This window comes from Apus apus, chromosome 1 (genome assembly GCF_020740795.1).
Source record: "Apus apus isolate bApuApu2 chromosome 1, bApuApu2.pri.cur, whole genome shotgun sequence".
Taxonomy (NCBI): Eukaryota; Metazoa; Chordata; class Aves; order Apodiformes; family Apodidae; genus Apus; species Apus apus.
The window spans coordinates 195,827,693-195,852,454 of record NC_067282.1 but is presented as its reverse complement, the minus strand read 5'-3'; the positions used below and the strand labels follow the sequence as shown (position 1 = coordinate 195,852,454).

At 36.1% G+C, this 24,762-nt stretch overlaps 1 protein-coding gene across 2 annotated transcripts in view; it reads left to right on the top strand.

The window, feature by feature from the left end:
* CACNA2D1 (calcium voltage-gated channel auxiliary subunit alpha2delta 1) overlaps positions 1-24,762 on the top strand; it is a 394,502-nt gene that overhangs the window by 185,121 nt on the left and 184,619 nt on the right. The window lies entirely within an intron of this gene.

Genomic DNA, 24,762 nt, shown 5'->3' with positions numbered 1-24,762 from the left:
ACTTCTAAAACAAATGTGATTTGGAAAAAAAATATGCCAAATTCATGAAAGGCAACACCAAATGATTGATTTAAATTGACAGGCAGATGGTCAAGGTTTTAAGGAGGATAATATTTTTTTCTCTGAAGGGCTGTGTGCCAGTCCTTCACTTCTGTGACATATACTTTTCATTTCTGTCTAATTTAAATTACATGTGCCATATCTCACTGAAAGGAGTGAAACCACCTTTTTTCTTTCAGTGATTGTTTGCCCTCTAACATCTTGCTGCTCAGGGGACAGAGCTCTGTGTATGCATTTGGAGTGGTGGGAAGGTGAGTGAGGTGGGTGCAGAGGAAATAATGAATCATATTTATTGAAAGTATGTGGTTTCAGGGGTGGTTCTGCTTATCAAATCACTTGCACCTTTTTGGTTTGGAAAAATGCACTGTGAGTATTGGAGGAACAGGCATTTTTTGCAAGTTTTTCATAGTGATTTCTCTAAAGGGGGCAGGAGATGCAGCAATTGCAGCATTTGAAGCACTCACCTCACTTTCTTAAGACCTCTGGAATCACAGAATCACACAATCACAGAATGTTTGGAGTTGGAAGGAACCTTAAAGTTCATCGAGTTCCAACTCCCTTGCATGGGCAGGCACACCACCCTTTAGAACAGGCTGCTCAGAGCCCCATCCAACCTGCCCTTGAACACCTCCAGGGATGGAGCCCCACAACATCTCTGGGCAGCCTGTTCCGGTGTCTCACCACCCTCACACTGAAGAATTTATGCCTGATCTCTAACCTAAATTTCTCTTCTTTCAGCTTAAAACCATTACCCCTTGTCCTCTCACGGCAAGCCCCTGTAAAAAGCCCCTCCCCAGCTTTCCTGCAGGCCCCCTGCAGGCACTGGAAGGCCACTATGAGGTCCCCCCAGAGCCTTCTCTTTTTCAGACTGAACAACCCTAACTCCCTCAGCCTGTCCTCATGAGAGGTGCTCCAGCCCTTGGATCATTTTTTTGGCCAAAGGCCTTGCGGAAGCCCAGATAGATGACATCCGTGGCTTTTCCCTGGTCGACTGATGTAGTCACTTCATTATAGAAAGCCACTAGGTAGGTCAGGCAGGATTTGCCCCTGGTAAAGCCATGCTGGCTGTCTTGGATCACCTCCTGGTCCCCCACGTGCCTTAGCATGTCTTCTAGGAGGATCTGTTCGTTGATCTTCCCAGGCACAGAGGTGAGGCTGATAGGTCGGTAATTCCCAGGGTCCTGCTTTCTACCCTTTTTAAATACGAGCATAACATGTCCTTTCTTCCAATCACCAGGGACTTCACCTGACTGCTATGACTTTTCAAGTGTCATGGACAGTGGCTTGGCAACTACATCCGCCAGTTCCTTCAGGACTCAGGGATGTATCTCATCAGGTCCCATGAACTTGTATATCTTTAGGTTCCTCAGAGGGTCGCGAACCTTATCTTCACTTACAGTAGGGTTCACCCCCAGCACCCTGCCCCTAATTTTCAGATTCTTGTCTTCACAATGTCTCAGTGATGTCTTCTGGTTTACAAATAATATAGGAGGCACTAGCTAGGTATAAGAAATATGTCTTAAAGAGAAAAAAAAATAAAATTCCAATTAGAAAACTTTAAGGGTAATGCCTCTTGATAGCCTGCCTGGAGTTTTATAGCTTCCTAGACTCATTCAGGTGAGTATTTGAGTCCAGAAATCATAGATTTCCTCTAAAGCCTGGGTTACCATAGGAGATCTCTTCCATGCTTTATTCCATTTTACAGAATCAAATGTCATCCTATATAAGGGTAATCAAAATGTTAAGTGTTAGTGAGATTAAGCATTTGAACACATTGGTAATCACAATTGTAATCCTTGATTTATATGTTTTTCATACTTTAGAAATTGTAAACCAATTAGGAAGTTGATAAAGAAGATAACAAACAGTAGCTTTACAATCAGAATCAAGATTATATATCCAGGGACCATAAATATGTAACTATGATGGAGCTAGCTTTTCTGGTATACATTTAAGTCTTTATCTTTTGGTTATTTGTCATCTCCTAATATTCTTATGTTGAGTATAAATCATAGCAAGTGTCTCATTTGGGCAGCAAAGTGCTTCACTGATAAGGAACCTGCCAAAAAAGCTTTTAGAGTAAGTGAAGAAACACCTTCAATCGTTGTTGAATCTTTCAAGCATTCTATTTTATCTGAAGAATCAAATATGTTAAAAGACATCTAATACTCTCTTCACTTACTGACTAGGCAACTCATTTAAAAAATGGGCAGCTTCTGAAAAAGAGTGGAGGGAATCAGCTGGCAAAGAAAAAATAGGTGAAATTCCTCATTATTAAGGCACATGAATGATTCTTTCATGTGCTTTCTGAACAAACATCTTAAAAGTAAGATGTACTATTGTACTAAATTTATTAGCACCCTGTGGGTTCTTTAGTTTACAAGAGAGAAGTATGATACGTTAAGAAAAGCTTTCTGCAGGCTACTGTTTTGCACATTTTCTAAGACTTAATTGAATTTGTAATACAGGTGAAGCTAATTAGGTTTTTTTCACTTCCTTTGGTGAATCAGTAAAGTCAATTAGAAATGGTCTTAAAGGATGCCATTTATTTTCTCTGTAAGCTTCTTTACCAAATATTTTCAGTTAAAAACTAACAGTATCTTTCTCCTCCGTTCATTCTTGCTGCTATAACTAGGATCTAACTAGTTTCTTCTAGTTTCTAGACAAACTCATTTCCGATTACTTGGCTGTCATCTTATCTTGATCCTTATTTATATTGAATTTAGGAAATATGCCAGTATTTGTGGAAAAAGTAGTATAAACCTACATAACTCTGATGGTTTTGAATTACTAGTAGTAGGAGAGAAGGTTGTTTGTTTTTTTTTTAATTTAAAGAAAAAAAACAAACAACCCTGATGTAACTTAGTATGGACAAAGTCAATAAAAAAAAATCAATTGAGTTAGACAGTCATATTCAAATTTAACTTTTAATAGTGGAGGCAGACTTCTACAAGACTGAGAAACTCATAGAATATTAGAAAGTTTTGATTCTTGCTTCAGTAAAGAAATGCCTTTCATTGTAACAAAACTTGGAGATTTTTTAAAAAGGCAAATTAGACCAAAAATATTTTAAAATGTTTTATGTAAAAACTGGCAAATACTGGAAATATATAGGTATGGACTTAGGATTATGGATATTATTTCATACTCAAAATAGAGCCTTTCTGAAATTCTGACATGAGTTGGTTGGACTTTTGGATATAGAGGTATTTCTGTTTTTCTTTACTCCATATCCTTCTATTTTTTTCAAATTACAAAACCATGGGAGTCATGCAGGTCATGCTTACTTTGTTCTTTTGCCAAAGGGTTCTACATGGAAATTCAGCTTGTCTTTCTTACAACTCAGCATCTTCAGACAAACCAAAAAGGAGCTAGCATTGAAGTTGGAAAGTTTACATATTTAAAAATTTGTAGGCCTCAAATGTCATGAAATACCATGCTGAAAAAGGTGGGGAAAAAGAAAAGAAAAGAAAAGAAAAGAAAAGAAAAGAAAAGAAAAGAAAAGAAAAGAAAAGAAAAGAAAAGAAAAGAAAAGAAAAGAAAAGAAAAGAAAAGAAAAGAAAAGAAAAGAAAAGAAAAGAAAAGCTGTGGGACGAAGCCTAACGGCTTAAGAAAATAAATTGAAATTTTAAAAATCTGGCATTATGTGTTGAAGGTATACTACCAGAAGTGATGTTCCAAGAACAGTGGTTTGTGCAATAGATAAAAACAGAAGATATTTGATGTTTTCACTATTTTGTAATTGAAGTACAACAGAAATCTGAACAGGAGTTTCATTCTGCATAAAGTTTAAAATGCTCTGGGAGTACTAGATGACAGTATTAGACAATTGGGCCAATGGCATCCTGGGCCACCAGGTCTGAGCAGGTGGTTCTGCCCCTCTACTCTGCTCTAGTGAGGCTGCACCTTGAGTACTGTGTACAGCTCTGGAGCCCTCAGCACAGGAAAGACATGGAGCTGGTGGAGACGGTCCAGAGAAAGTCCAGAAAGATGATCAAAGGGCTGGAGCACCTCTGCTATGAAGACAGGCTGAGAGAGGTGGGGCTGTTCAGCCTGGAGAAGAGAAGACTCTGGGGAGGCCTTACAATGGCCTCCAGTACCTGAAGGGAGCCTATAGGAAAGCTGGGGAGAGGCTTTTCACCAGAGAGGGCAGTGATAGGACAAGGGGTAATGGTCTTAGATTGAAAGAGGGGAGATTTAGGTTAGACATCAGGAAGAAATTCTTTGCCATGAGGGTAGTAAGCTGCTGGAATAGTTTGCCCAGGGATGTTGTGGGAGCCCCCTCCCTAGAGGTATTTATGGCCAGGTTGGATGAGGCTCTGTGAACCTGGTCTAGTGTGAGGTGTCCCTGCTCATAGCAGGGAGGTTGGAACCTGATGATCTTTAAGGTCCCTTCCAACCTTAACCATTCTGTGATTATATTAATTTACTTGTTATTTGAAAACTCTTATCCTTCTATCCCCTGAGTATAGCATAATTCTCATTAGAATTTAAACGGAAGGTGAAATTGTGGCTCTTCTGTTTCCTGAAAATTGATGATGTGTGATTCAACTAGTGGCAGATAATTCTGTAGGCTTCCCACAAATCAAGAGGTGCACGATACAGAGCAGAGAGTCCCTTCAAAATTTGAAATGTTACCATTCTTCTTTCATGCAAAGAAACAATAAAATACTCCACCTTATTTGACCAGAAATTTGGCTTACACATTTGTTTTCTTTTCTCCAGTGTACTTTTCCTATCAGCTAGGAGCAAATCAGGACTGTAGAAATAATTACACAAACAACTCTAGGTCTCATTGGAGGGACATTAGGATTTAGCAAGTCTTGGGAGCTCTAGGCCAAGCTTGTGACTGCCTGTAATTTATGTGTTTATGGAAAACATTGCCATTCTATTTTCATTTTCCCATCTGGTAGTCACAAATTATACTGCATTGAAGCACTGTGTATTGTAACTGCTTTGAAAATATGAAGTATAAATATAAATATGGCTATGCTAATCCAGAACAGAACTTTGCTTTTAAAAATGGATGAATAACCCCTGATGAATAATCAATTCAGGCACAATTCTTTACTTAGTCCTTTGAGCATTACTGCTTCTCAAGAGAGGAACTTGGCTTTGCATTTCTTGAGAGTGACCCATGGGAACAGTAAAAATAAGGAGCTTGTAGCTACTGGTATTTTCTGTGCTTGCATAAAATTCTGGTGTTTCCGCACATAAAACTTTTTTTGCTTTGTGTCTGATTTTTTTTCCACCTAAAAATGGAACAATAACTCCAGCTAAAGTTTTCTACCAGACTGGTGATCTCCATATAGGCAAGTTAAATATTGTCTGATTTACTATAGGTGTAGTAGTTTAGATGACATCTAGACTAAAATACTCATTGGGAAGTATATAGTCTTGCCACAGCGCTTTCCCACTTTTCAGATAGAACATTTTAGTTTTGTTTTACTGGTATAGACAGATACTTTGTGCTAGTTTTATGTTACTGTTGGAAAAAGTGGGTTTTTCATTTTTTGGGGGTTTTGTGTTGGGGTTTTTTTGTTGTTGTTTGTGTGTTCATTTTTTGTTTGTTTGTTTGTTTCTTTTGGTGGGGAATACCAGCAAAAAAAAATAAATTTAAAAAGGCCTGGATTAATGCTGAAGTATTTTCAAAAATATTATCAATACATTTGTTAATGTTGATCAGTGGCTGTTGGTGTTCCTCTGCTGACAGCTGACTTAGATTATTTTCCTTAATATAGGGGAAGGCAGGATATACAAGGATATACAAAATTTAGTTCCAAACACTTCTGGTCTCTCTCTTGGTCTCTCTTCCCCCCAGTGCAACAGTCTCAAAGCTTTCCTTCAACTGGATTCCATTCATAAAGTTTGGTATTGGGGGAAGTTTAGTTAGCCCTGGCATAGATCTATGATACTACAAAGCCACACCCAGTGGCTTTACAGTGTTCTTTGGGTAAGACATTTATGAAACTTATCTTTAAAGATTTACTGATACTAACATTTCTGCATAAGTCTTTCAGCTAATTTGAGTCATGTTTTGAGATTCTGCATGCCAGGTGGAGAGATGCTATTTAAATATATGACTCTCAAAAGGAAAAAAAACAAAAACTGGCGGATAATGCAGGATGTGTGGATGACAGATAGTTCTTGAGTAGAGCTTGGGACTTGTCTAGATCCATAGCTCATTCAGCACTTTCAAAGTCTGGCAAAGTAGGCAGGGAGCAAAAGGCAGAGGGCCAGCGGTGCCAGCCTGACTACTATTAAAGGCTTCCGTAGTCGAAGTGTCTCTGTGGTCCCAGAAATAATTTTGAATCTGTGTGTTTCCCTACACCAGTTCTTGTTAGTGCTTATTTCATGCACAGAAGGGAATGAAGGCTAAATTCTGAGTCCCTGAGGCATTTATCCAAGTAATAAGTTTAAGACTGGAACTGGATTACATTTCTACTGCTTAAATCTGTAAATCTATGTTATATACCTGATTTCTAAAGCTTACATCTATAAATATTATATTGGATAAGGCAAATCTGTGGATCGGACTGTTGGACAAAGTGGCATAGATTGTCATTGTTCAAACTAGACTTGGTCTTGTGACTTCTCTTGGAAATATTTGGGAGACTGTAACTCATAATACGTGTGTGCATTTTTGCATACTTTTCTGCTCAAAGTTTCTGAAAAAATGGGAAGAAGGTGGTGTAACTTAGAAAATAGTATTTTCAAGGCATGAAACTAAGGAGTTTGCATGCTTCAGCTGCTACAGATCAGTTACATCAGGGCACGTGGTAGTATTTGAAGGTGTAAAACCTGTTGAGATAACATTGGAGGAATGTAGAAAGTGAGGCAGGGTATAATCTTGTATAGGCACAGTCAGTTGAAAATGGTTCCTGGTGTATGTTATGGCACAGAATGTGCCTAGTCATTGTTTAAGTGTCTTAGGGGCAGCTGTAACAAGCATAGGATGGATGGTCAGCAGTCTCTGTTCAGGACTGATCTGTGTTTTATTTTGAAGCAGACATATCATACTCTCTGTGGAGAATAAAGCATGCTCTATTCTAAAAAGTACCATGGTTGCAGATCAGTGAGCAGCCTGTATCAAGAATAAACACCAATAGGAAAGGCTGTTCAAGAGGAAACAAATTTTATTTAGAGCAATAGCTACATAGCAGTTATGCATAAATATACAATGGAAATTGGAAGACAGTTTACTTAAGTTTCTTGGACATTCTACCAATAGCAGTAGGATGGATATCAGTTATTGTTATGAAAGATAATGATGGTATTATGAATTAAGCTATGATTGTGAATTATAGTATAGTGTATATATACTGTAGTGTATATATATAATATATTATATAGTATAATCATATATGTATATGATTATGAACCTCCCTAGACCTGCTGGACACACTTTTCCTGGGTACATTAAGAAAAGTATGTCCAGCAGGTTGAGGGAGGTTCTCCTCCCCCTCTATTCTGCTCTGGTGAGACCACACCTGGAATACTGTATCCAGTTTTGGGCTCTCCCATTCAAGAGAGATGGGGACCTACTGGAGAGAGTCCAACAGAGAGCTACAAGGATGATCAAGGGACCTGAACATCTCTCCTATGGAGAAAGGCAGAGAACTGGGGCTGTTTACTCTTGAGAGGAGATGGCTGAGGGAATCTTACTAATGTCCATAAATAACTGAGGGGTGGGTGTCAAGAGGAAGGCATCAGTCTGTCTTTGGTGGTGCCCAGTAATAGGATAAGGAACAATGTGTATAAGCTAGAACATAGTTGCACTTCAACACAAGAAACAACTTCTTTACTGTGAGGTTGACAGAGCACTGGAACAGGCTGCCCAGAGAGGTTGTGGAGTGTACTCCTCTGGAGACTTTCAAAACCCAGCTGCATGCGTTCCTGTTACCTGACCTAAGTCATCCTGCTCTGGCAGGGGGGTTGGACTTGATGAGCTCTAGAGGTCCCTTCCAACCCCTCATATTCTGTGATTCCATGAATTATGAGTACTGTTTTTATGGAAAAGAACTATGACATGGACAGCAAGACTGCATTTCCTTTGCAGATTCACATCAGTAGGTTTTGCTGACACAAGAACAATTCATGGAAGTGGTTACTCGTAAGAGTGGAGCAGTGCAAATCCATACATCTAATTGAACTCAGGTTATGTTTGTCAACAATAGGATACACTTAAATAAATTAATTCACCTACTCATGTCATCTATATATTGATAAGAAAATATTAAAATAAATACAACTGAGTATGTCAAAACCTTTCATCTGCATATGAGAGCTCTGCAGTACTATATTTGCAAGAGTTTTTAATGCTTTCTTATGAAGCAGATCAAATTGTTTCCTTTATTGCTTCAAGATAACAAGAGTTAAAGCTTACTTAATTTCTGAGATATTTCCTATTCCTCAGTGTTCATAAAGAAGGCTGAGGTGATATCTGAAGAGTCAGACAAGGGCATAAGCTTAAACTATTTCTACTTAAATTGGTGGGACATATGTATATGCCCCCTCCCTGGAAGTGTTCAAGGTCAGGGTGGATTGGGCTCTGAGCAACCTAATCTAGTGAGAGGTGTCCCTGCCAATGTAGAGTGGTTGGATTCAGATGATGTTTTACGTCCCTTCCAACCCAAATCTTACTATGATTCTACGATATATCAGTAGTATACATTTTCCTCAGTCTGTATACTAGTACATGTATTTGCATTTGTACTTACATTTATATATGCACAAGAAGATCATCTAATAGTGTGTGCATGTTTATGTCTTGTAAACTGTTAGGTGATTCTCTGTTTTGCAGGTCTGCAACAGACTAAAGCTAGTGGGTTGAACTAGTATGTGCCTATGCTTTACTAATTTTACCTCTGTTGCATTTTAAAGACCAGGAATATTTGAGCAGAAATGAACATACAAGCAAAGAAAACAGGTATTTTTTGCAAGTTCAGTATGAAGAGCATCTTTTTGGAGCACAGCGAGGGAGGAATCCTTGACCTCAAGCTCAGTTTGTACAATTGGCTGATGCTTACTCTGCCCCAGTATCCATGGTTTGTGTGTCTGTTATTTTCAATTCATTGTGTCCAAATACCATACACACTGTGCTGGTCTCATCAGAATAGTGCTTTTCAGCATAATGAAGTGTCCTAGATCATGATGGAAGTATTTGCAGGTATTTGCAGTACAGACCTGCTGAAAAAGCTTTGGAGGACTTTCCCAGGCAAAGAGTAGCTGGTAAGTTGGTTTCTGCCCATGTTGTTTTGTGGAACTGCGAGAGTTCTCAGCCCATCACATCCAGTAAACTCCCTCAAGTAAAAACAAAACCAAACTGTTTTCAGCAAGGTGGATATCAGAATTTGTACACTGAAATGTGTGAAAAGAAAAATGGAGCAGGGAAGGGAGGAGAAAGATGTCCAAGTTTTGGCTGTTATCAGAGGGATGGCTGATGGAAAAGGTTGGGGAATGGCTGCTTTGTTTCAGTTGTCTCCTGCCTTTCTCCCCAGTTTTCACCTCTATGTCTTTTCTGGATGTGAACATGGGGCATCAGCGTTGACAAGACACTTGATCCATTTTTGAAGCATTCATTCTTTCCTCTTCCCATCTTCCATTATCCCTACTTAAACACGTACAGTTCCTTCTCTGGCTTTCTGACATCTCAGTTCATGCTTCTGTAATACTGTGTAATCATGCTGTTGAGACCTGAGCTGAAATAGTCCTCAAGTATCACAGGATAAATATTGAGAAAAAATGATGCATTTCTTCAAACTCAAATCAATTTAATATATTATTTCCAATTTACTTCATGCCCCCTTCATTATGTTGTTCCAGTCTCAGGCTCTTTTTTAGTAACCTTTCTGGTTTGGTGTGCAGGAGCCTTTCTCAGTGCCTATCTTCTTCATCAAATACCTGACTTAATTTCACTTTTCACAGCAGATAGCTATTTCTTCTGTTTAAAATATCTTGCATGGACTCTTTCTCACGTGTCCTTTTATTTGTCAGTTTTTCCACCCAAATTTTACATGAGAGATGAACATCAAAGAAGTGCTGAACAATACAAGCATTTTGAAGTGATTTATACAAAGTGTATGGGCCCAATCCTACATGTGTTACCATAGATTCTGGTGGGAGTGCCTAGAATAAGAGTTATATACGTTAGATGTGAAATATTTTGAAATTGTATGTGATTTCTGAACTAGGAAGGTGTACAAATTCAGAACTAGCTGATTCCTTCTCTGACTTGTTAAAACCTTGGACTGTTCTGACTTCTGCCTCCAGGCAGAACTGGGGAGAGTCAGAAGAAACAGACAAAACTAGAATATTAAATCAGAAATGGTCACTGAGGATCCAGGCTTCCTGCTCAGGCTGCTGGGAGCACATGTGCAGGCTTATGCTGAAACTGGTTCTAAGGCAGAGAGCATTCTTCTAAGGAGAGACTGCTGTTCTCTGCATCCTACTGACAGCCAGCAGCCACCACCAGTCTGGCTTTCCAAGGTTTTGGTATAGTCAGAGCAGGCTTTGGATACATTTTACTGCCCTTGGAATCTAATGCACTGTATAGCTGGCAGCTTTGCCTGTGCTTAGTCTGGCTCTAAGATTAGGGGGGCATTTTTTGTAGAAATTACTATATTTAAATAAATAGGAAATAATATCTGGTATTATTACAACTCAATTTTTAAAGTTTATTTTCTAGTGATGAGTGGAAACAGAAAATGTGGATAGCCTTTCTTCTGTAAGTGGGAAAATCAGTCTGGGCTAAAATGCTGGCACAGATATTCCAAAGCATCTTTCTAATTAGGAAAACAAAACAAAACCAGCAAACAAAACAAAAACATGAAACAGGAACACAAACAACCTGCAGTGTCTGGTCTTCATCAAGACTTAACTAGGTGATCTGACTTAACAAAATAATATTGTGAGTTTTGTCAGAAAAATGAAATGGTAGACAGAAAATAAAATATCAAGATGGTGATACTGGTTTACTTCTGTTCTTTAAGGCAGAAAATAGTTATTGTAAGCATTTTTAAAAAAATTATTCTAGTTCCTATGCAAAATCTCCATTACCTAATATTAACCTTCTCTTATGTCAGAAAATATGGTATGAATGATGACTGAACTTGTGGTGAAATGACAGCAAGCAAAGTTCAGTGCCATTAGGCTCAGAAAATAATTTTGGAAAGTCTCTACAGCAGGTTTAGAAAAAGCTGGAAAGAAAGGAAATGCACAAATGCATTTTTCCCCCTCCTACCTGTATCCTGGACTGTTCTGTTTTGTTTAGGACTGAACTGTTGGTGCATCTTCCAGAAGAGCATTGAAGGATGTAGTGAGCATCTGGTTTCCTTTTTTTTTGTTTCCCATTTTCAAAGGACTCTTGTTTTGGTAGTTTTTACCTGTGTTTCATAGTACTCAAGGAAAAAAAAAAACAAAACCACAACAAAACAAAACCAAGAACTACCCCTCTGCTAGACTAGATGGTGAAAAGGAGTCATATCTTTCACTATTAAATATATATATATATATATATATATATATATATATATATAAGATTACACAGTTTGCTGTCAAGAGATATATGAGTTTCCCTGAAATAAAGCAGTTTGTGGTTCTGACAGTGCAAATGCTCATCCAATCACCTTACCCTACTGCCGTACCTGAACTAGCTTATTCAGCAGTCTGGATGTCTCTGTATTTCTTTGTAATTCATGGCATCAAATAAATGGTGAGTAAAAACTGCTGTTGTGATCCATGAAGAAAACACAAACAACTTTTCATTTAGTACAGTTGTTAAGATAGAGAATAAGAAACATAATAACAAGTTGTTGATACAGCTCTTAAATCTTACTGCTCTTCTTCATAAATTCCAGCATTCCAGCATAATATATCAAATAATTAAGAAGAAAAGTAATAATGCTTTAATTATTTTTATATGCTCCTTTTGCTTGTAGTGATTAACTAGAAAAGTCTTCGTCATTTAATTTTAAATAGTAAAATGAATGCCATTTTCCAGCTGCTGGCTTGTGTCATGCTACTTAACTGCCTCCAAAATAACATGGAGCTCTGCTTTATTGAGCTCTCCTTTACCGCAGTAACAGAGTGCAAGATATGCACAGAATGGATGTCAAAGCTGAGTAATTAAATTCTGATCCCTTCTTTATTAGGTGAACATAGGTTATTTCTTAAAGCCTGGTCAATGCTGTCCACAGCTTTCATTTCAAAGTATATTTGAAAAGTATACTAAAGAGATATTTTGTAGTAACTGATAGCCCATGGAGAACAATGTGTGTTAGAATTAAATCTCTAAGTTTGCTGTGAAAAATTAAAGATTTGACAGAGGGATAAAAGAAACATTGTTTTGATAATGATTTGGTTTTGTTTGGTATAATTTCAGTAAGGAAAATACATTTACATTGTGTTGAATTATATCTTATAAACAGACTGCTATATATTTGAATGGATCAAACCATAAATTCAAATGAATTAATTTGTTTGGAGCCTGAGATTCAAAGGAATAACACGATTGCTTTTTTTCTTAATTTCTTGCTGAAATGGATGGATGCATTCATAAGCAGATTTTGTCCTTCTGTTTAATTTTTTTTTCCCTTCATAGGCGTTAAGATTACAATATGGTTCTTAGACTGAAATTAACCCCTCATATTTTCAGGTTTAATAGTAATTACCATCACAGACAAATCAAAATTCCTGCAACATTTTGCAAATGCCTATAACTCATATGTTTTCCTAGTATTAGTTGTTTTAATGTCATTAGCTGCTGTGCAATTCCCAGGCAAGTAGGACCTTAAATTATGGGTTTAAAATACAGTGTGCAGCTTTTAAATAATAGTTCAAAGAAGTTATTCTGCTCTTAAAAAATACACTTTCTGTATATGACCTGTTGTGTCAATGGATTTTCACTAGCTGCAGTGAATGCTTCATACCATTGCTAGTGAACTTTTAGACTTCTATTGGTTATATTTAGATTATTTTCATGGTAAGAATGTGGAATTGAAAGGGAGAATAACCTTGCTTATAGGATAAAAGTGTCCATTTTATTGCCAGAAGCAAAAAAAGTCTCTTCAAGAATATGCTTTGCATATTATACAGTTGATCATATTTACTTAAATATAAAAGTTAGAATTTAGTTATTTATATCCATCAATTGTTGAATACATTAGAAAACCAGAGAGGTTAGGACAGTATAAATTTACTTGTGTAATACAGGCAGTCATGGCTTGTAGAGTTCACTTTTGTGTAGTTTGTTCTTCATATATTATATCTTACCTGGCTACCATTTGATAAAAACACAAGCAGTAAGCAAATCAAGGTTTCTCCACTGAAAGTCCTCATCTTCTGTTATGATCTGTTAGCATTTTTCGTTATGTCTCTGTTCAGCACTAATTATACCAGCTTCTGTCTGACTCCAAGTCAGAGCTAAACAATACAAATCCGCATACAAAAAGTAACAGAAACATTTTAAAAATAGACACAAGGATTTATGCCCAAGTTCTAGGTTCCAGATTTTGAGATGGTGAAGCTCCAGAGAGATATCTAGGGACTTGCTCCCACCTCAGTGCACATCTGGGTTTTAATAAGTCTTGGAAGATAGCTGATGTCTTCAGTCACCAGTATGCATAACCAAGAAAATACCCACTTGAGTTTTTGCTCCACTCTGTTGCCATGTAACTGCTGACCTGCAACATTCCTGAACATGATCTTAATTTTTGGCTGCAATGAATAGAACAGAGTAGCAATGTAACAAATGCAAACTCATTTTCTTAGGGAAAAGTGGTGTTGTAGCCTTGTTCATTCCTTGGTTAAAAATTATTTGTTCAAAGATTTTTGCAGATTTGTTGGAGTAGGAGTACTGGCATATTTTCTAGATTCAGTTATGATAAAGTAGACCATGTAAATAAATTTAGTCCAGTTCTTTACAGCCTAGCACCAGTTTAAGTATGAATTCAGAATGCCAAAGCCAATATTCTACAAATGTGATTTCAATTAATGTCCAAAATGTTTAACTACCCTCTTATACTACAATGACCCTACTATTTACAAGCTGGATGATCTGCAATTGTTTTAGACAAGGTGGTTTTTAATTATTATTTATTTTATTTTTGTGTTCTTTCATCAACTGAAGAAAGTAATGCTGAGTAAATTAAAATGAACATACTTTGCTGCTTTAATTAAACAGATAGGATAGGGTGATATAGAGGTTAATTAGCTGCTAACAAATTAATTTCATTTTCCCACCTGGAAATCTGCTTTGAAATTGATTGCCTTTTGCCACAGAAAAAGAAGCCATTCACATATGCTTATACTTTGGAGGAATTTATTCTGATGAGAAGATTAGCAGTTTCCTGAATCTTTTGGAAGAATATATTAACAAAAGATTTAAAATAGCTTTGTCTCTCAGGATTGTCTCTGCCTACCTTGCTTTTGCCTTAGAGGCCTGGAGAAGGAACATAGCAGATAGTTATTTGTATCCCTTTATATATGCAACCAGTTCTTTTAAAGCCATTAACTATAGAAGAGTATCCTTTTCATTTTCTTTTCTGTTCATTTGTGACATGTGCAAATACATAAAATCCTAGATTTTTTGGTCATTGTTTTGTGGAGATGGTACAAATATTGAGAAAGTTTGGCAGAGAAAGAGAATAACTTTTTTAATCATTACCTGTTGTTATCCACCTACTAAAGTATGCCAGAGGCGTATTATAAATCTTTCCCCTACTTGAAGTGGATATTGATTTTTGGTGTTTGTATCCATTGGGAGTATAGTAATATTATTTCTGACTTCCCATTCATACCATGAAGCATATGCCCATATTGGGCTTATTCCAGAGTCTGTCTCATTGGCTTCAATGAGATTTGGCTCAGATTATAATAAAATGGTTTGAAAAAAATCTTTGGAACGTGATGTGGACTGAAGAGAGTTTTGTGAAAGGTTGATGGTTTTTGCTTTTCTGCCTCTGTATCATATTCTGCTTCCAAAAAAAATCCATCCACAATGTTTAACATTTATAAAAAGGCAATTAAAAAAAATATGGTAAAGGATTGGTTACTACTGATATGGTTTGCATCATGGATCCTGCCACTGGCTCTTTAAATCTTCAGCATGAAGAGATTTGGAGCTGAGACTTTGTGAATGCCTATATTTTTGTCATATAGAGCTGTTCCTCTGTATTCCCTTTCAAAGGCGGAAGTAACTGCCTGTCCCAAGGCAGAATCCATAGTCTTACCTTAGATGTGGAGGTCCTGGCAGTTAGTTTAGCTACAGGGTACACAGGATAGAATTACGCTAATAATGTATCATGTTTCTAAAACTATTTGGTTCCTTTTAGTTCAGAGGAGACTAAACACACAAAGAGATTGCAGGCTGACAGAAAAACAACAGTCTTTCCCAACACAAAGCCTGTTTCTCAGTTTCTCTCCTGCCATTAAAGTCTACAAGGGAAATTCAATTTTCAGGAATTACAGATTTCTTCATCTGCTCAATACAGGCCACTTTCCTCTCTTTGATCTTCTGAAAATAAGTGAATAAATAAATGGACTTTAATAGCTTTGAAAAAATCCTGCTGCCAATGGATGCCCCGATTTTTCTTTCCAACTTGTTATAGACTTGTGATGCTTACCTCTTCCCTGAAAAAGTGAACAACACTATTCTTTATGGGAATGTTTAATTTTTTGTCTCAGACATTGAGGTTTAATTCCAGTACAGTTCTGTTTTGTAGCCTTATAGTGTTGGTATCTGTTGCACTAGGTTTTCAGTTCTCCAAGAAAATGAGCAGTAACCGAAGGTAAAATGTTGAATATCCAACTGAGAGCTTGATATGCTTAAGTACAGAGAACCTTATATTCACTAAGAAGAGATATGTACTCTGTAACAATTTTGGTTTTAAGAACAAAGAAAGTCTTTAATTTTAACTACTTTTGGTCAGCATTGAAGACACTGCCAGTACCTGCCACCTACAGAGCTGATCTTTCAATTTTATAGGCATATTCAAGCTCCCATTCACCACATGTACCAATATGAAGGTGACTAATGAATATAACAAGAAAAAATCTGTCATCACAGGTGTGTTGCAGCAGAATCCTGAAAGGTTTCAAGCACAAAATTATGTGCTTTTAGCATCTGTTCCTATATACAGTCACTGTCATGTCCTGAATTCCAACTGTAGTATTGTACATGGTTAATGCTTGCATACTGTGGGTTTACTGTAGGTCAAAATATTATCCTTGAATAGAAATTTACAGTGTGACTAATCAAAATGACAATTATTCTATGACATAAATGGCTGTACCAGAGAGTAATAGCAATGGCTTTTTTGTGTCATTGTGTCTTCAGCCATTAAATCTTCATTCCTGCATGAAGTATTTGACCTTTTATATTTTGCAGGTAACAAATACTTCATCGGTCACAACACTTGACTCATGTAGTCCACCAGTTGCACTAAAAAAAAGAATAATTCCCCTAAGTTAAAAATGATTCCTAAAGATAACATTATCCTTACCAGTAGACAAATTAACAAAGTTCCATTGTTATTCTACCAATTACCTGCATGTCCAGTGGAGATTACCTTCTGATCACAAGCCATTGAGCTATAGGATGGCTTTGGCAGAAATTATTCATGGAGAATATTGCATTATTTCAGAAAAACAGACAGATCTCTAGATTCTGATGCAAGTGTTTGCTCGACACATATTTCTCATCACCTTGGGAGCTGAATTACATTTAAACTGACACTTTCAATGATGTCTTTTAATACTGTATCCAAATTGCAGTTAGTACTTAAAATGTATTCTTAATTTTCTTCAGGAATTAGATATCATCCTGACAGCTTAAGTACTCCAATGGCAGTTTGTTGTAACAATTGTTACAGTGAAAATTATCTGAAAATTAGGGAGTTATGTTTGACATGGACAAGTTTTTCCTTTTCTTTGGAGTTTGTTTGATCAATGCAAGAGAATTGAAGACAGGAGTACTCTTTCTAGGATATTTTATTTTTATGTTTTTAAGTTTCTGAGTTTTAGCTGGGTCATTCACATGGTAGTTTACAGAAACACATCCTCTGTTAATGCGACAAAGGAAATGTTAGTTTTGCTCTGTGTTGCACACTAATGCAGTAAAAGTTCAGAGTTCTTAATAATGGTCATAATAGTTCTTCTAAGTAGGAAAGCCCTAAAACTGCATTAATCACATAGCCAGGAGAAAGGAAGGAGAGGGGAAGAGGAGAGGAGAGCAGAGCAAGTGTCCGTTCTATTTACTAATTGTGATTTAACTGATCTAATACGTTTCTCTGTCATTGATTATTATATAATGAAAAGAATGATGTGTTCAATGACAGGAAGTACCTCAAGATACATCATTGAGAGTGTTCAGTTTATGGGTCCTGACTGAATGTGCGAAGTAGAGTCCAAACTTCTCAGAGATATGAAAACCTGAGGTTCTTCACAGGTCCGTATAGAAATAGGTATTAAGGTACTTAAAGAATATAAACGTTGAAAACTCAAGTTCTTCCACAGTTCTAGATTCTTCCAAGTTTAGGCTTCAAAGAACTTTTTAATGATATCAGTTTTTAACGGAGATGTTGTCCACTCTCACCACTGCAAACTTTGAATCTAGCCTCATCAAAATCTGTTTGCATTGATTTAAAGGCCTTGAAAGTGCCTTTTTCATAGAGTGTATTTTTAATCCGGAATCTGTATCTTTACAGTAATCTTTCATATCTTCCATAATTATCTGTTTATATGAGGGTTTTATGTTTTATTCCCCCTTTCTAGCATACAGATTATTATCAAATTGCTCATTTTATTTATCACTCTGGTGCATCTGTGAATGGGCAAGTGACCATCTCATGAAAACTGCCTATAAATTTGAAGGTTTCTATATTGATAGTTTCAGTGAAGGAATAACCTGTAAATGAAGGCTGAACAAGTTGATCTTCCTCACCTTTTAAAAGAAAGTGTGTTTTATGACAAAGGGTATGCAGCACCTTTAATTCTCCTTTATGTTATTTCCTGTAATCGTCAGCTTCCTCTTTTCATTCCAATTATTATTTATAGTAGAATCCTGAGAAAACTCTATACACATCTGATGAAACAGGCTTATCATGAAATACAGTGCAGAAGTTTTTAATTAGTGTAAAAAAAATATTATTCTAATAAAGTAGTTCTTTAGTCAAATTATATTTTTGGGAAAATGTCTAGCCCATTTGCCAATATTATAGGTAATATGGGGAAATATTTCTAGACTGGGATGTTATTGAACTGTTTTATATTTCTCTCTTCTTTTTTTTTTTAATATAAATACTTCTTTTTCTGAAAATACCTTTTTTAAAGTCTATTTCAAGATCTTCTTTTGAATGTACTTTCTAACCCACTTACTGCCAATGTTCAGACACAATAACTGCAACTGATTTGCTGTATTGCCTTACTTTGTATTCACTTTAGAGAAATGAGGTAAATCAGTGTTTCTACTCATGGATACTGAAGGGAAAAAAAAATATTATTTGCTGGTAATCCTTTTATTTTACCTGTGGCATTTCACTTGTGTAAAATTACAACACTATAACAATAAATTATAGCAGTTGGATTATTTCCTTTTTTTGGTTTGCCTCTTTTGATTCCCTAAAGTTTTTCTCTTTAGAAATAGATGACATTTTTCATTTTTGATAGGCCATGTTTAGCTTTCTTTTTGGAACAGTCTAATTGTGCCTTAAATTGCATGTCAGACTATAAAAGTGATTAAACTAAAACTACTTTGTATGTTTGTAATAGGATTTATTAGGTTGGGCTTAAATCTCAATTATCCTAAAGGTATTAGAGTGAACTTTTTTTAAGGCACATCTTTATCCAAGGGAGTACAAGATTTTTTTTTTATTTTTTTTTTTAATTAAAGGAGATGGATTTTGCCAACACTGAATTAATTTATTTTTTTTATCATGTATAGGCATTTACACTAATTTCATCTGGTGTGCCTATGAAATATGAAATATACCAGTATTATTAGTGGGTTTTTTTGCTGCATGCTGAACGACAGGGCTTTTTATTCACTAGTGTTCTATCTTTTCTAAGTGTGTGGGATAAATACGATTTTAAAATGTTCTCCAAATTTCTATCTGTAATTCTAAAATACTATTTGTAAACTGAATAGTCAAAATCAGACATATATTTGTAACATGGTTTGTTTTCCTCAGTTTTTGATTTCTGTCACAATCCAGTATTCGGATACGTGGCAATTTTTTAAAATCTTGCCAGGACAAAACAAAGATAACACAACATCGGGTGCACAAATGGGCACCGGGGCTGACGTGCGGTCTTGGGAGAGATCGGGCAGAACCCCCTTGCTTTCTAACACTCTTCACCACAGTGGGAGGCTGGGGCAGCTGGATTCTGCCTTCCCTCTCCTGGGATAAGCTGCACCACAGCTGCACCCTTTGTTGTCTGGCAGGACCTGAGAAGTTTAAAGGTGATCCCAAATGGTGAAATTAAGACGCAAACGAGGTCAGATGTCACGCGCACAACAAACTTTTATTAGAGTAACACAACAAAGTCCCTAGAGCGGATAGGACAGGGAGGAAAACAGAGACAGAAAAGAAAGGAGAAAGCAGAGATACAGAGGACAGCAAAGCGAGAGCATAGTTACCACCACAGTCCAGCGATGTCGTCGGTGGGGAAGTGGTTCCCGGTGGGGAAGTGCTTCAAAGGCACCCATAGTGTCCCAGATTTTTATACAGTTCTTGCTCACTGCACCCCCACTTTTCTCCCTGAATAAGGGAGAAAATCCTTCTGTCTTCTCCATGCTCCTCCGAGATAGCAGGGGGCAGGTATGAAGCCAGGGGCTATGTAGTCTTTGTCTTTGTTTGGCTAATTGATGAGATCAGCCATTACAAAAGAGGAGGGTGAGATAACTGGTACCACAGGATTAGTTTGTTGCAGTGGAGTTTGTCCTAGGAAGTGGCTTGAGACCGGCACTCTTTGTCTTGTCCTACTAAGTGGTTTTCATATCAAGGCCTGGTTATCTCTGGATATTCTGCTCCCAGCACCAGCTGTAGAACTCCTTTGTCTCCAATCTCAGCAGTTCTCAGGTACACCTTGCTGGAGGGGAAGAAAAACGGTTGGGTGGGTTGCTGAGACATCTCTTTAGTCCATCAGCAAATGTTGTTCAACTCTCATATGCCACAAGACAGACAACAGATACCCTGACTGCCAAAGTCCCTCACTTATCTCTTGGATTGTTCAAGACAAGGACTATACATCCTGAATGCCACAATTTCTTACTCTATCTCATTACTAGGCGAACAAAAGAATCCTTGTAGACATAACTTCTATCAGGTTAACCACAATATCAAGGAGCTTTTATATGTTCCCCCTTTTTGGTTGCTTTAGTGTATTTTGTATGAAATAATAAGACATAATGGGAAGTGTGCTTTTTTAAAACAAAATTCAAATAACCCTCTTTGGCCTTTAATTCAGATTATGAAACACGCACTAATAATCGTGCAGTAGTATATATTTGCAGTATAATCTACTACAATAATTTTAGGTTTCCCTCTAGTGGTTCATTGAAAAAAATGTCTGAAGTATAGAGAACTTTAACAAAAACTTCTCTGTTTTCTTTTGTGAAGGAATTAATTATCTTTTAGCATCTCCGTAGCAAATAAAGTAATAGAGAGAAGTGCTATTATTTTTTTTATTATTTTTTTGGGGGGGCTACATTACAGAGTATAGCTTGTAGTCTCTAGGATGTCTCACATGCAGACCTGAGGACATAAGTAATCTTAATCACAGCTTCAGTGGAAGCAACACTTCTGGGCAGACAGCACTGGATATTTGTTGAAAATCTTAAGATTTCCAGTTTTGGTTGCTTGCTGTTTTGTTTTGTTTTGTTTTCTTTCCTGAATGAAATGCAAACAACTCTTGTGGAAAGCAGATACTTCAAAAATAACACATATAAAATTTCCACTGAAAAAGAGGTTTAACCAGTTGATGGGTTCTGTGGACAATTGGAATTCTAGCATAGGATTTGCAGAGCAGGTTTTCGTGCGTAAGCCATTATGTGGCAGTGATGACAAAGAGCGTTCACCTTTGGCCCTTGGTAGAGTAAAGGAGGCTGTATAGCTTTTACCAACAAAATGACATAGATATATTATTACTATTTACTATTTGTAATTTTCTGCAAAGTCAGGTATGTCTTGTTGCAATGTAATCCTTTTGTGTTGTTCTTGAAACAATTGAACTGAAAAAAAGTATCATTTCCTGTGATGACAAGCCAATTTAGGCTACATTCACATTATCCTGAGTTGAGATTAGGAATTTAACTAGTCAAATCAATAAATTGTCTCTGTAAATTTGCTCCATAGAGAATCAAAATGCAAGTCTAAGTTATTGTTAGTGGGAATCCAAACTTCATCTGTAGGTGTTCTGAAATATTGCATTTTCCCTTACTTTTTCTCTGTTTGATGAATCAATGTGAGAGATCACAGAGACCAGAAACTTTCTGTGTGGTGAAATTAGGAAGTTATTAATACCACCCAATATGTAGTGTTTCCCACTGGAATTGTTTTATACCCAAAGCTGAGAAACAAAGTACTGTTGAAATGAAAAACAATATACAGGCAATGGAACAACCTAACTTGAGCAGATAATATCAATGAAAGTACGGAAGAAATAAAGATTATTAGTCTAGATGAGAAGAAAAAAGTAGGAGTCACAAATAAAATGTTTATGACCTGGTTCTTTATTTAATTTTATATGCCTTGTGTATCCTTGTCAGACACTGAAAATATTTGCTTTGAGAGAGGAATTAATGACAGTGAAAACTACCCTTCGCTTTTCCAACTGCATAAATTTTGTAAACTTGTATATTAATACTATGCTAAAGTTTTATTTTAATAAATCCCTTCATTGACTAACAGAAATAACAGTGAGTTACAGTGAAAATCTTAGCATTATTGGGTAAAGAAAAAAAAAAATCTAGGATATTTGCATTGTATCTTAGGCTTGCTGAATAAGTGTGCAACATTACCTGGTGGCAGAAGTGTATAACAGTGGGAAGAGTAAAATTATTTGTGTCAAGAAGTTAATAAATATCTAAAATATACACTTGAGAACCAGCAACAAAACAATTTGTTCTTGTCAGCTAGAAGTGGTTAAATTATGAAAAATTGCCCTCTGAAGATGTAACTGATCTATGCATCTTATTTGTGAACAGCACAGCATTCAGTGTGTTGTAGTTCTGTATATCTCATTTTTTCTGTATGAAGAATAGTGAGATATGACCAATGTCAGTGTTAGTTTATGCATTATATTGGTAATATTTCCAGGCAGGGTTATGAAGTAAAATATATGAATAGCCTAACAAATTATGTAATTACTTTGGAGTGGTGGTGGGGTTGTTTTAATTAGTTTGGAAATGTATCATGTTTCTGAAGCATAATTCTTTAATTTGTGATTTAAAAAATACTATTTAGTTCAGTAGATAGGGATGTGTGCCTGTTTCCATCACTTTAAACAAATAAATGAAACTATAAAAGACAGAGGAAAATACAATTGTGACAATATAGAAACATTTTGTTTGAGTAGATTGACAGATTTGCATGCATAGAGGATTGTTTAAAGTCCTATGCATTAATTGATTCTACAACTGATGTAACATTAGGGTAAACTTGAGCAATGGGTAGGGAGAGGGGAAATAAACTGGTAACTTGATGAGAGTCAATACAAGAGAAGGCCTAACACAATTTTGTTTTCTGATGTTCCTTCTTAAAATGAAACCACAAAACAAAACAGTATATACATTACATCCAGGTAAGTATGTCTACATTACTTTTCCTGGTCTATTTTTTCTTGAACAAAAGCTTCCAGGGAAGAGATTGCAGGAGAACCCCTGTAACATGTAACATAATTTATAACATAACATAACATAATTTCTAACAGTCCATAACATAGCATAGCATAGCATAACATAACATAATATAACATAACATAACATAAGGAGATATGGTGAATTATTATTTTCCCCAGACTTGTGAAACATTTATTATTATTATTATTATTATTATTATTATTATTATTATTATTATTATTATTATTATTATTATTGTTATCGTTATTATCATTATTATATTTAAGCAGATCATTTCTTGTTCTGAAAGGACTTGTACTAACATTTCCAGAGAGTACAACTCAGAGTTGAATCCTTTGCAGTTTTAAATATTGCCTGCTAAAGAATCACATGGCTTTTTGATCAGATCAAATAATTTACAGAACAGTTACTTTGTACACAGGGATGTGCAAAGTAAAGAGGATGCAAAGAAAATAAATTATTTTTCCTCTTCCAACTTACTCGAACACTTCCATAAGTTTCAAATGCTCTTCTGTTTACAACAATCAAGTAACAAGTCAATCAACAATTATCTTAGGTATTTAACACTGAAAGAATGTTCTGTTTTGCCTTTAACACCCTGAGGTCTGGCTCAGTTACCCAGATACAGATACAAAACCAACTGACCTGTGGATGGAACAGTATCTTGACGGAAAAGTGAATTTTGAGGGAAAAGGAAAGGGGAGGAATTACTGTTAATAGCTTTTATCTCAAAAGACATTTAGGTTATCCATACTATATTTTGTGTTTGCATCCCAAAAAGGAGAATGAACAATGTCATTATTTATGAAGTGAGAAAAATGGTTTGTAAAGATGAACTGCATTACCTTGTAGCACATGTCATGGCACTTTTTTAGTGTAAGTAATAATTGTCATTGGCTTACCCTCTTGAAAAATTAATTCTAGAATCATTACTTTCTGATGGTATTTATAAAAGAAAAAAAAAAATGTGGTCTACTTTTTATTTAGATACTTTAATCCAAATGAATTACCATAAACAGAACTGAAAATACAAATTAAGGCTATCTTTGGAGGTCATCAGCAATCAAACAATTTTAAACAAGCTGCTGGATATGAAGAAATGTAATATCTTTTCATTATTATTCAAAATCTGTAACGAGACTTAAAAAAATACTATGTACATATATGTGTCTATTTCATACAGAAATGCACATAACGATTTATTACTTTCACTCAAAAAAATATAGGGCACATTACAGCAATTCACTACCACAGTGAACCTAAATCTTCAAGGCTTTTAAATGGCTCAGAAATATTTCAAGAGAAAACAAAATCATATTCTACAGGAAATGCCCTAATTTACAAACTACTGTAAACATTAACACTGAATAAAGCTTCTGACTGATTTGTAATGGACACTAGTCATGTTCTTAGACATTGCTTTGTTGGAATTACATAGTATGGTGTTTCCAAAAAGGTTCCACTCTATGCTACAGCAGCCAGACTCTCCTGTAATGTATTTTCCCAGATTTTATTTTCAGTGAATAAAACAACGAACACGTGTGCAACAGATACTTAAGCCGCTTAGTAATGCCCATGCGTCACTGTATCTATTGCCAGCTGGATGTCATGCTGCATAAATCACCTAATTGCATCATGAAAGTCATGTGTCTGTAAAAAAAAAACCAAACAGTTTTTGGAAGGGGAGCTTTGTCCAGCATGGTCTGTACTTTTCTAGCTGGCTTTTTGAGTGAGTTATGTAGCTTAACAGGGAAGAGCCATTAAATAAGTTAAACGTGGACATGGAAAATGTTGCATGAAACAGAGCAAGCAAAAGTCTTATTCTGTCATATTTCAAAGAGAAT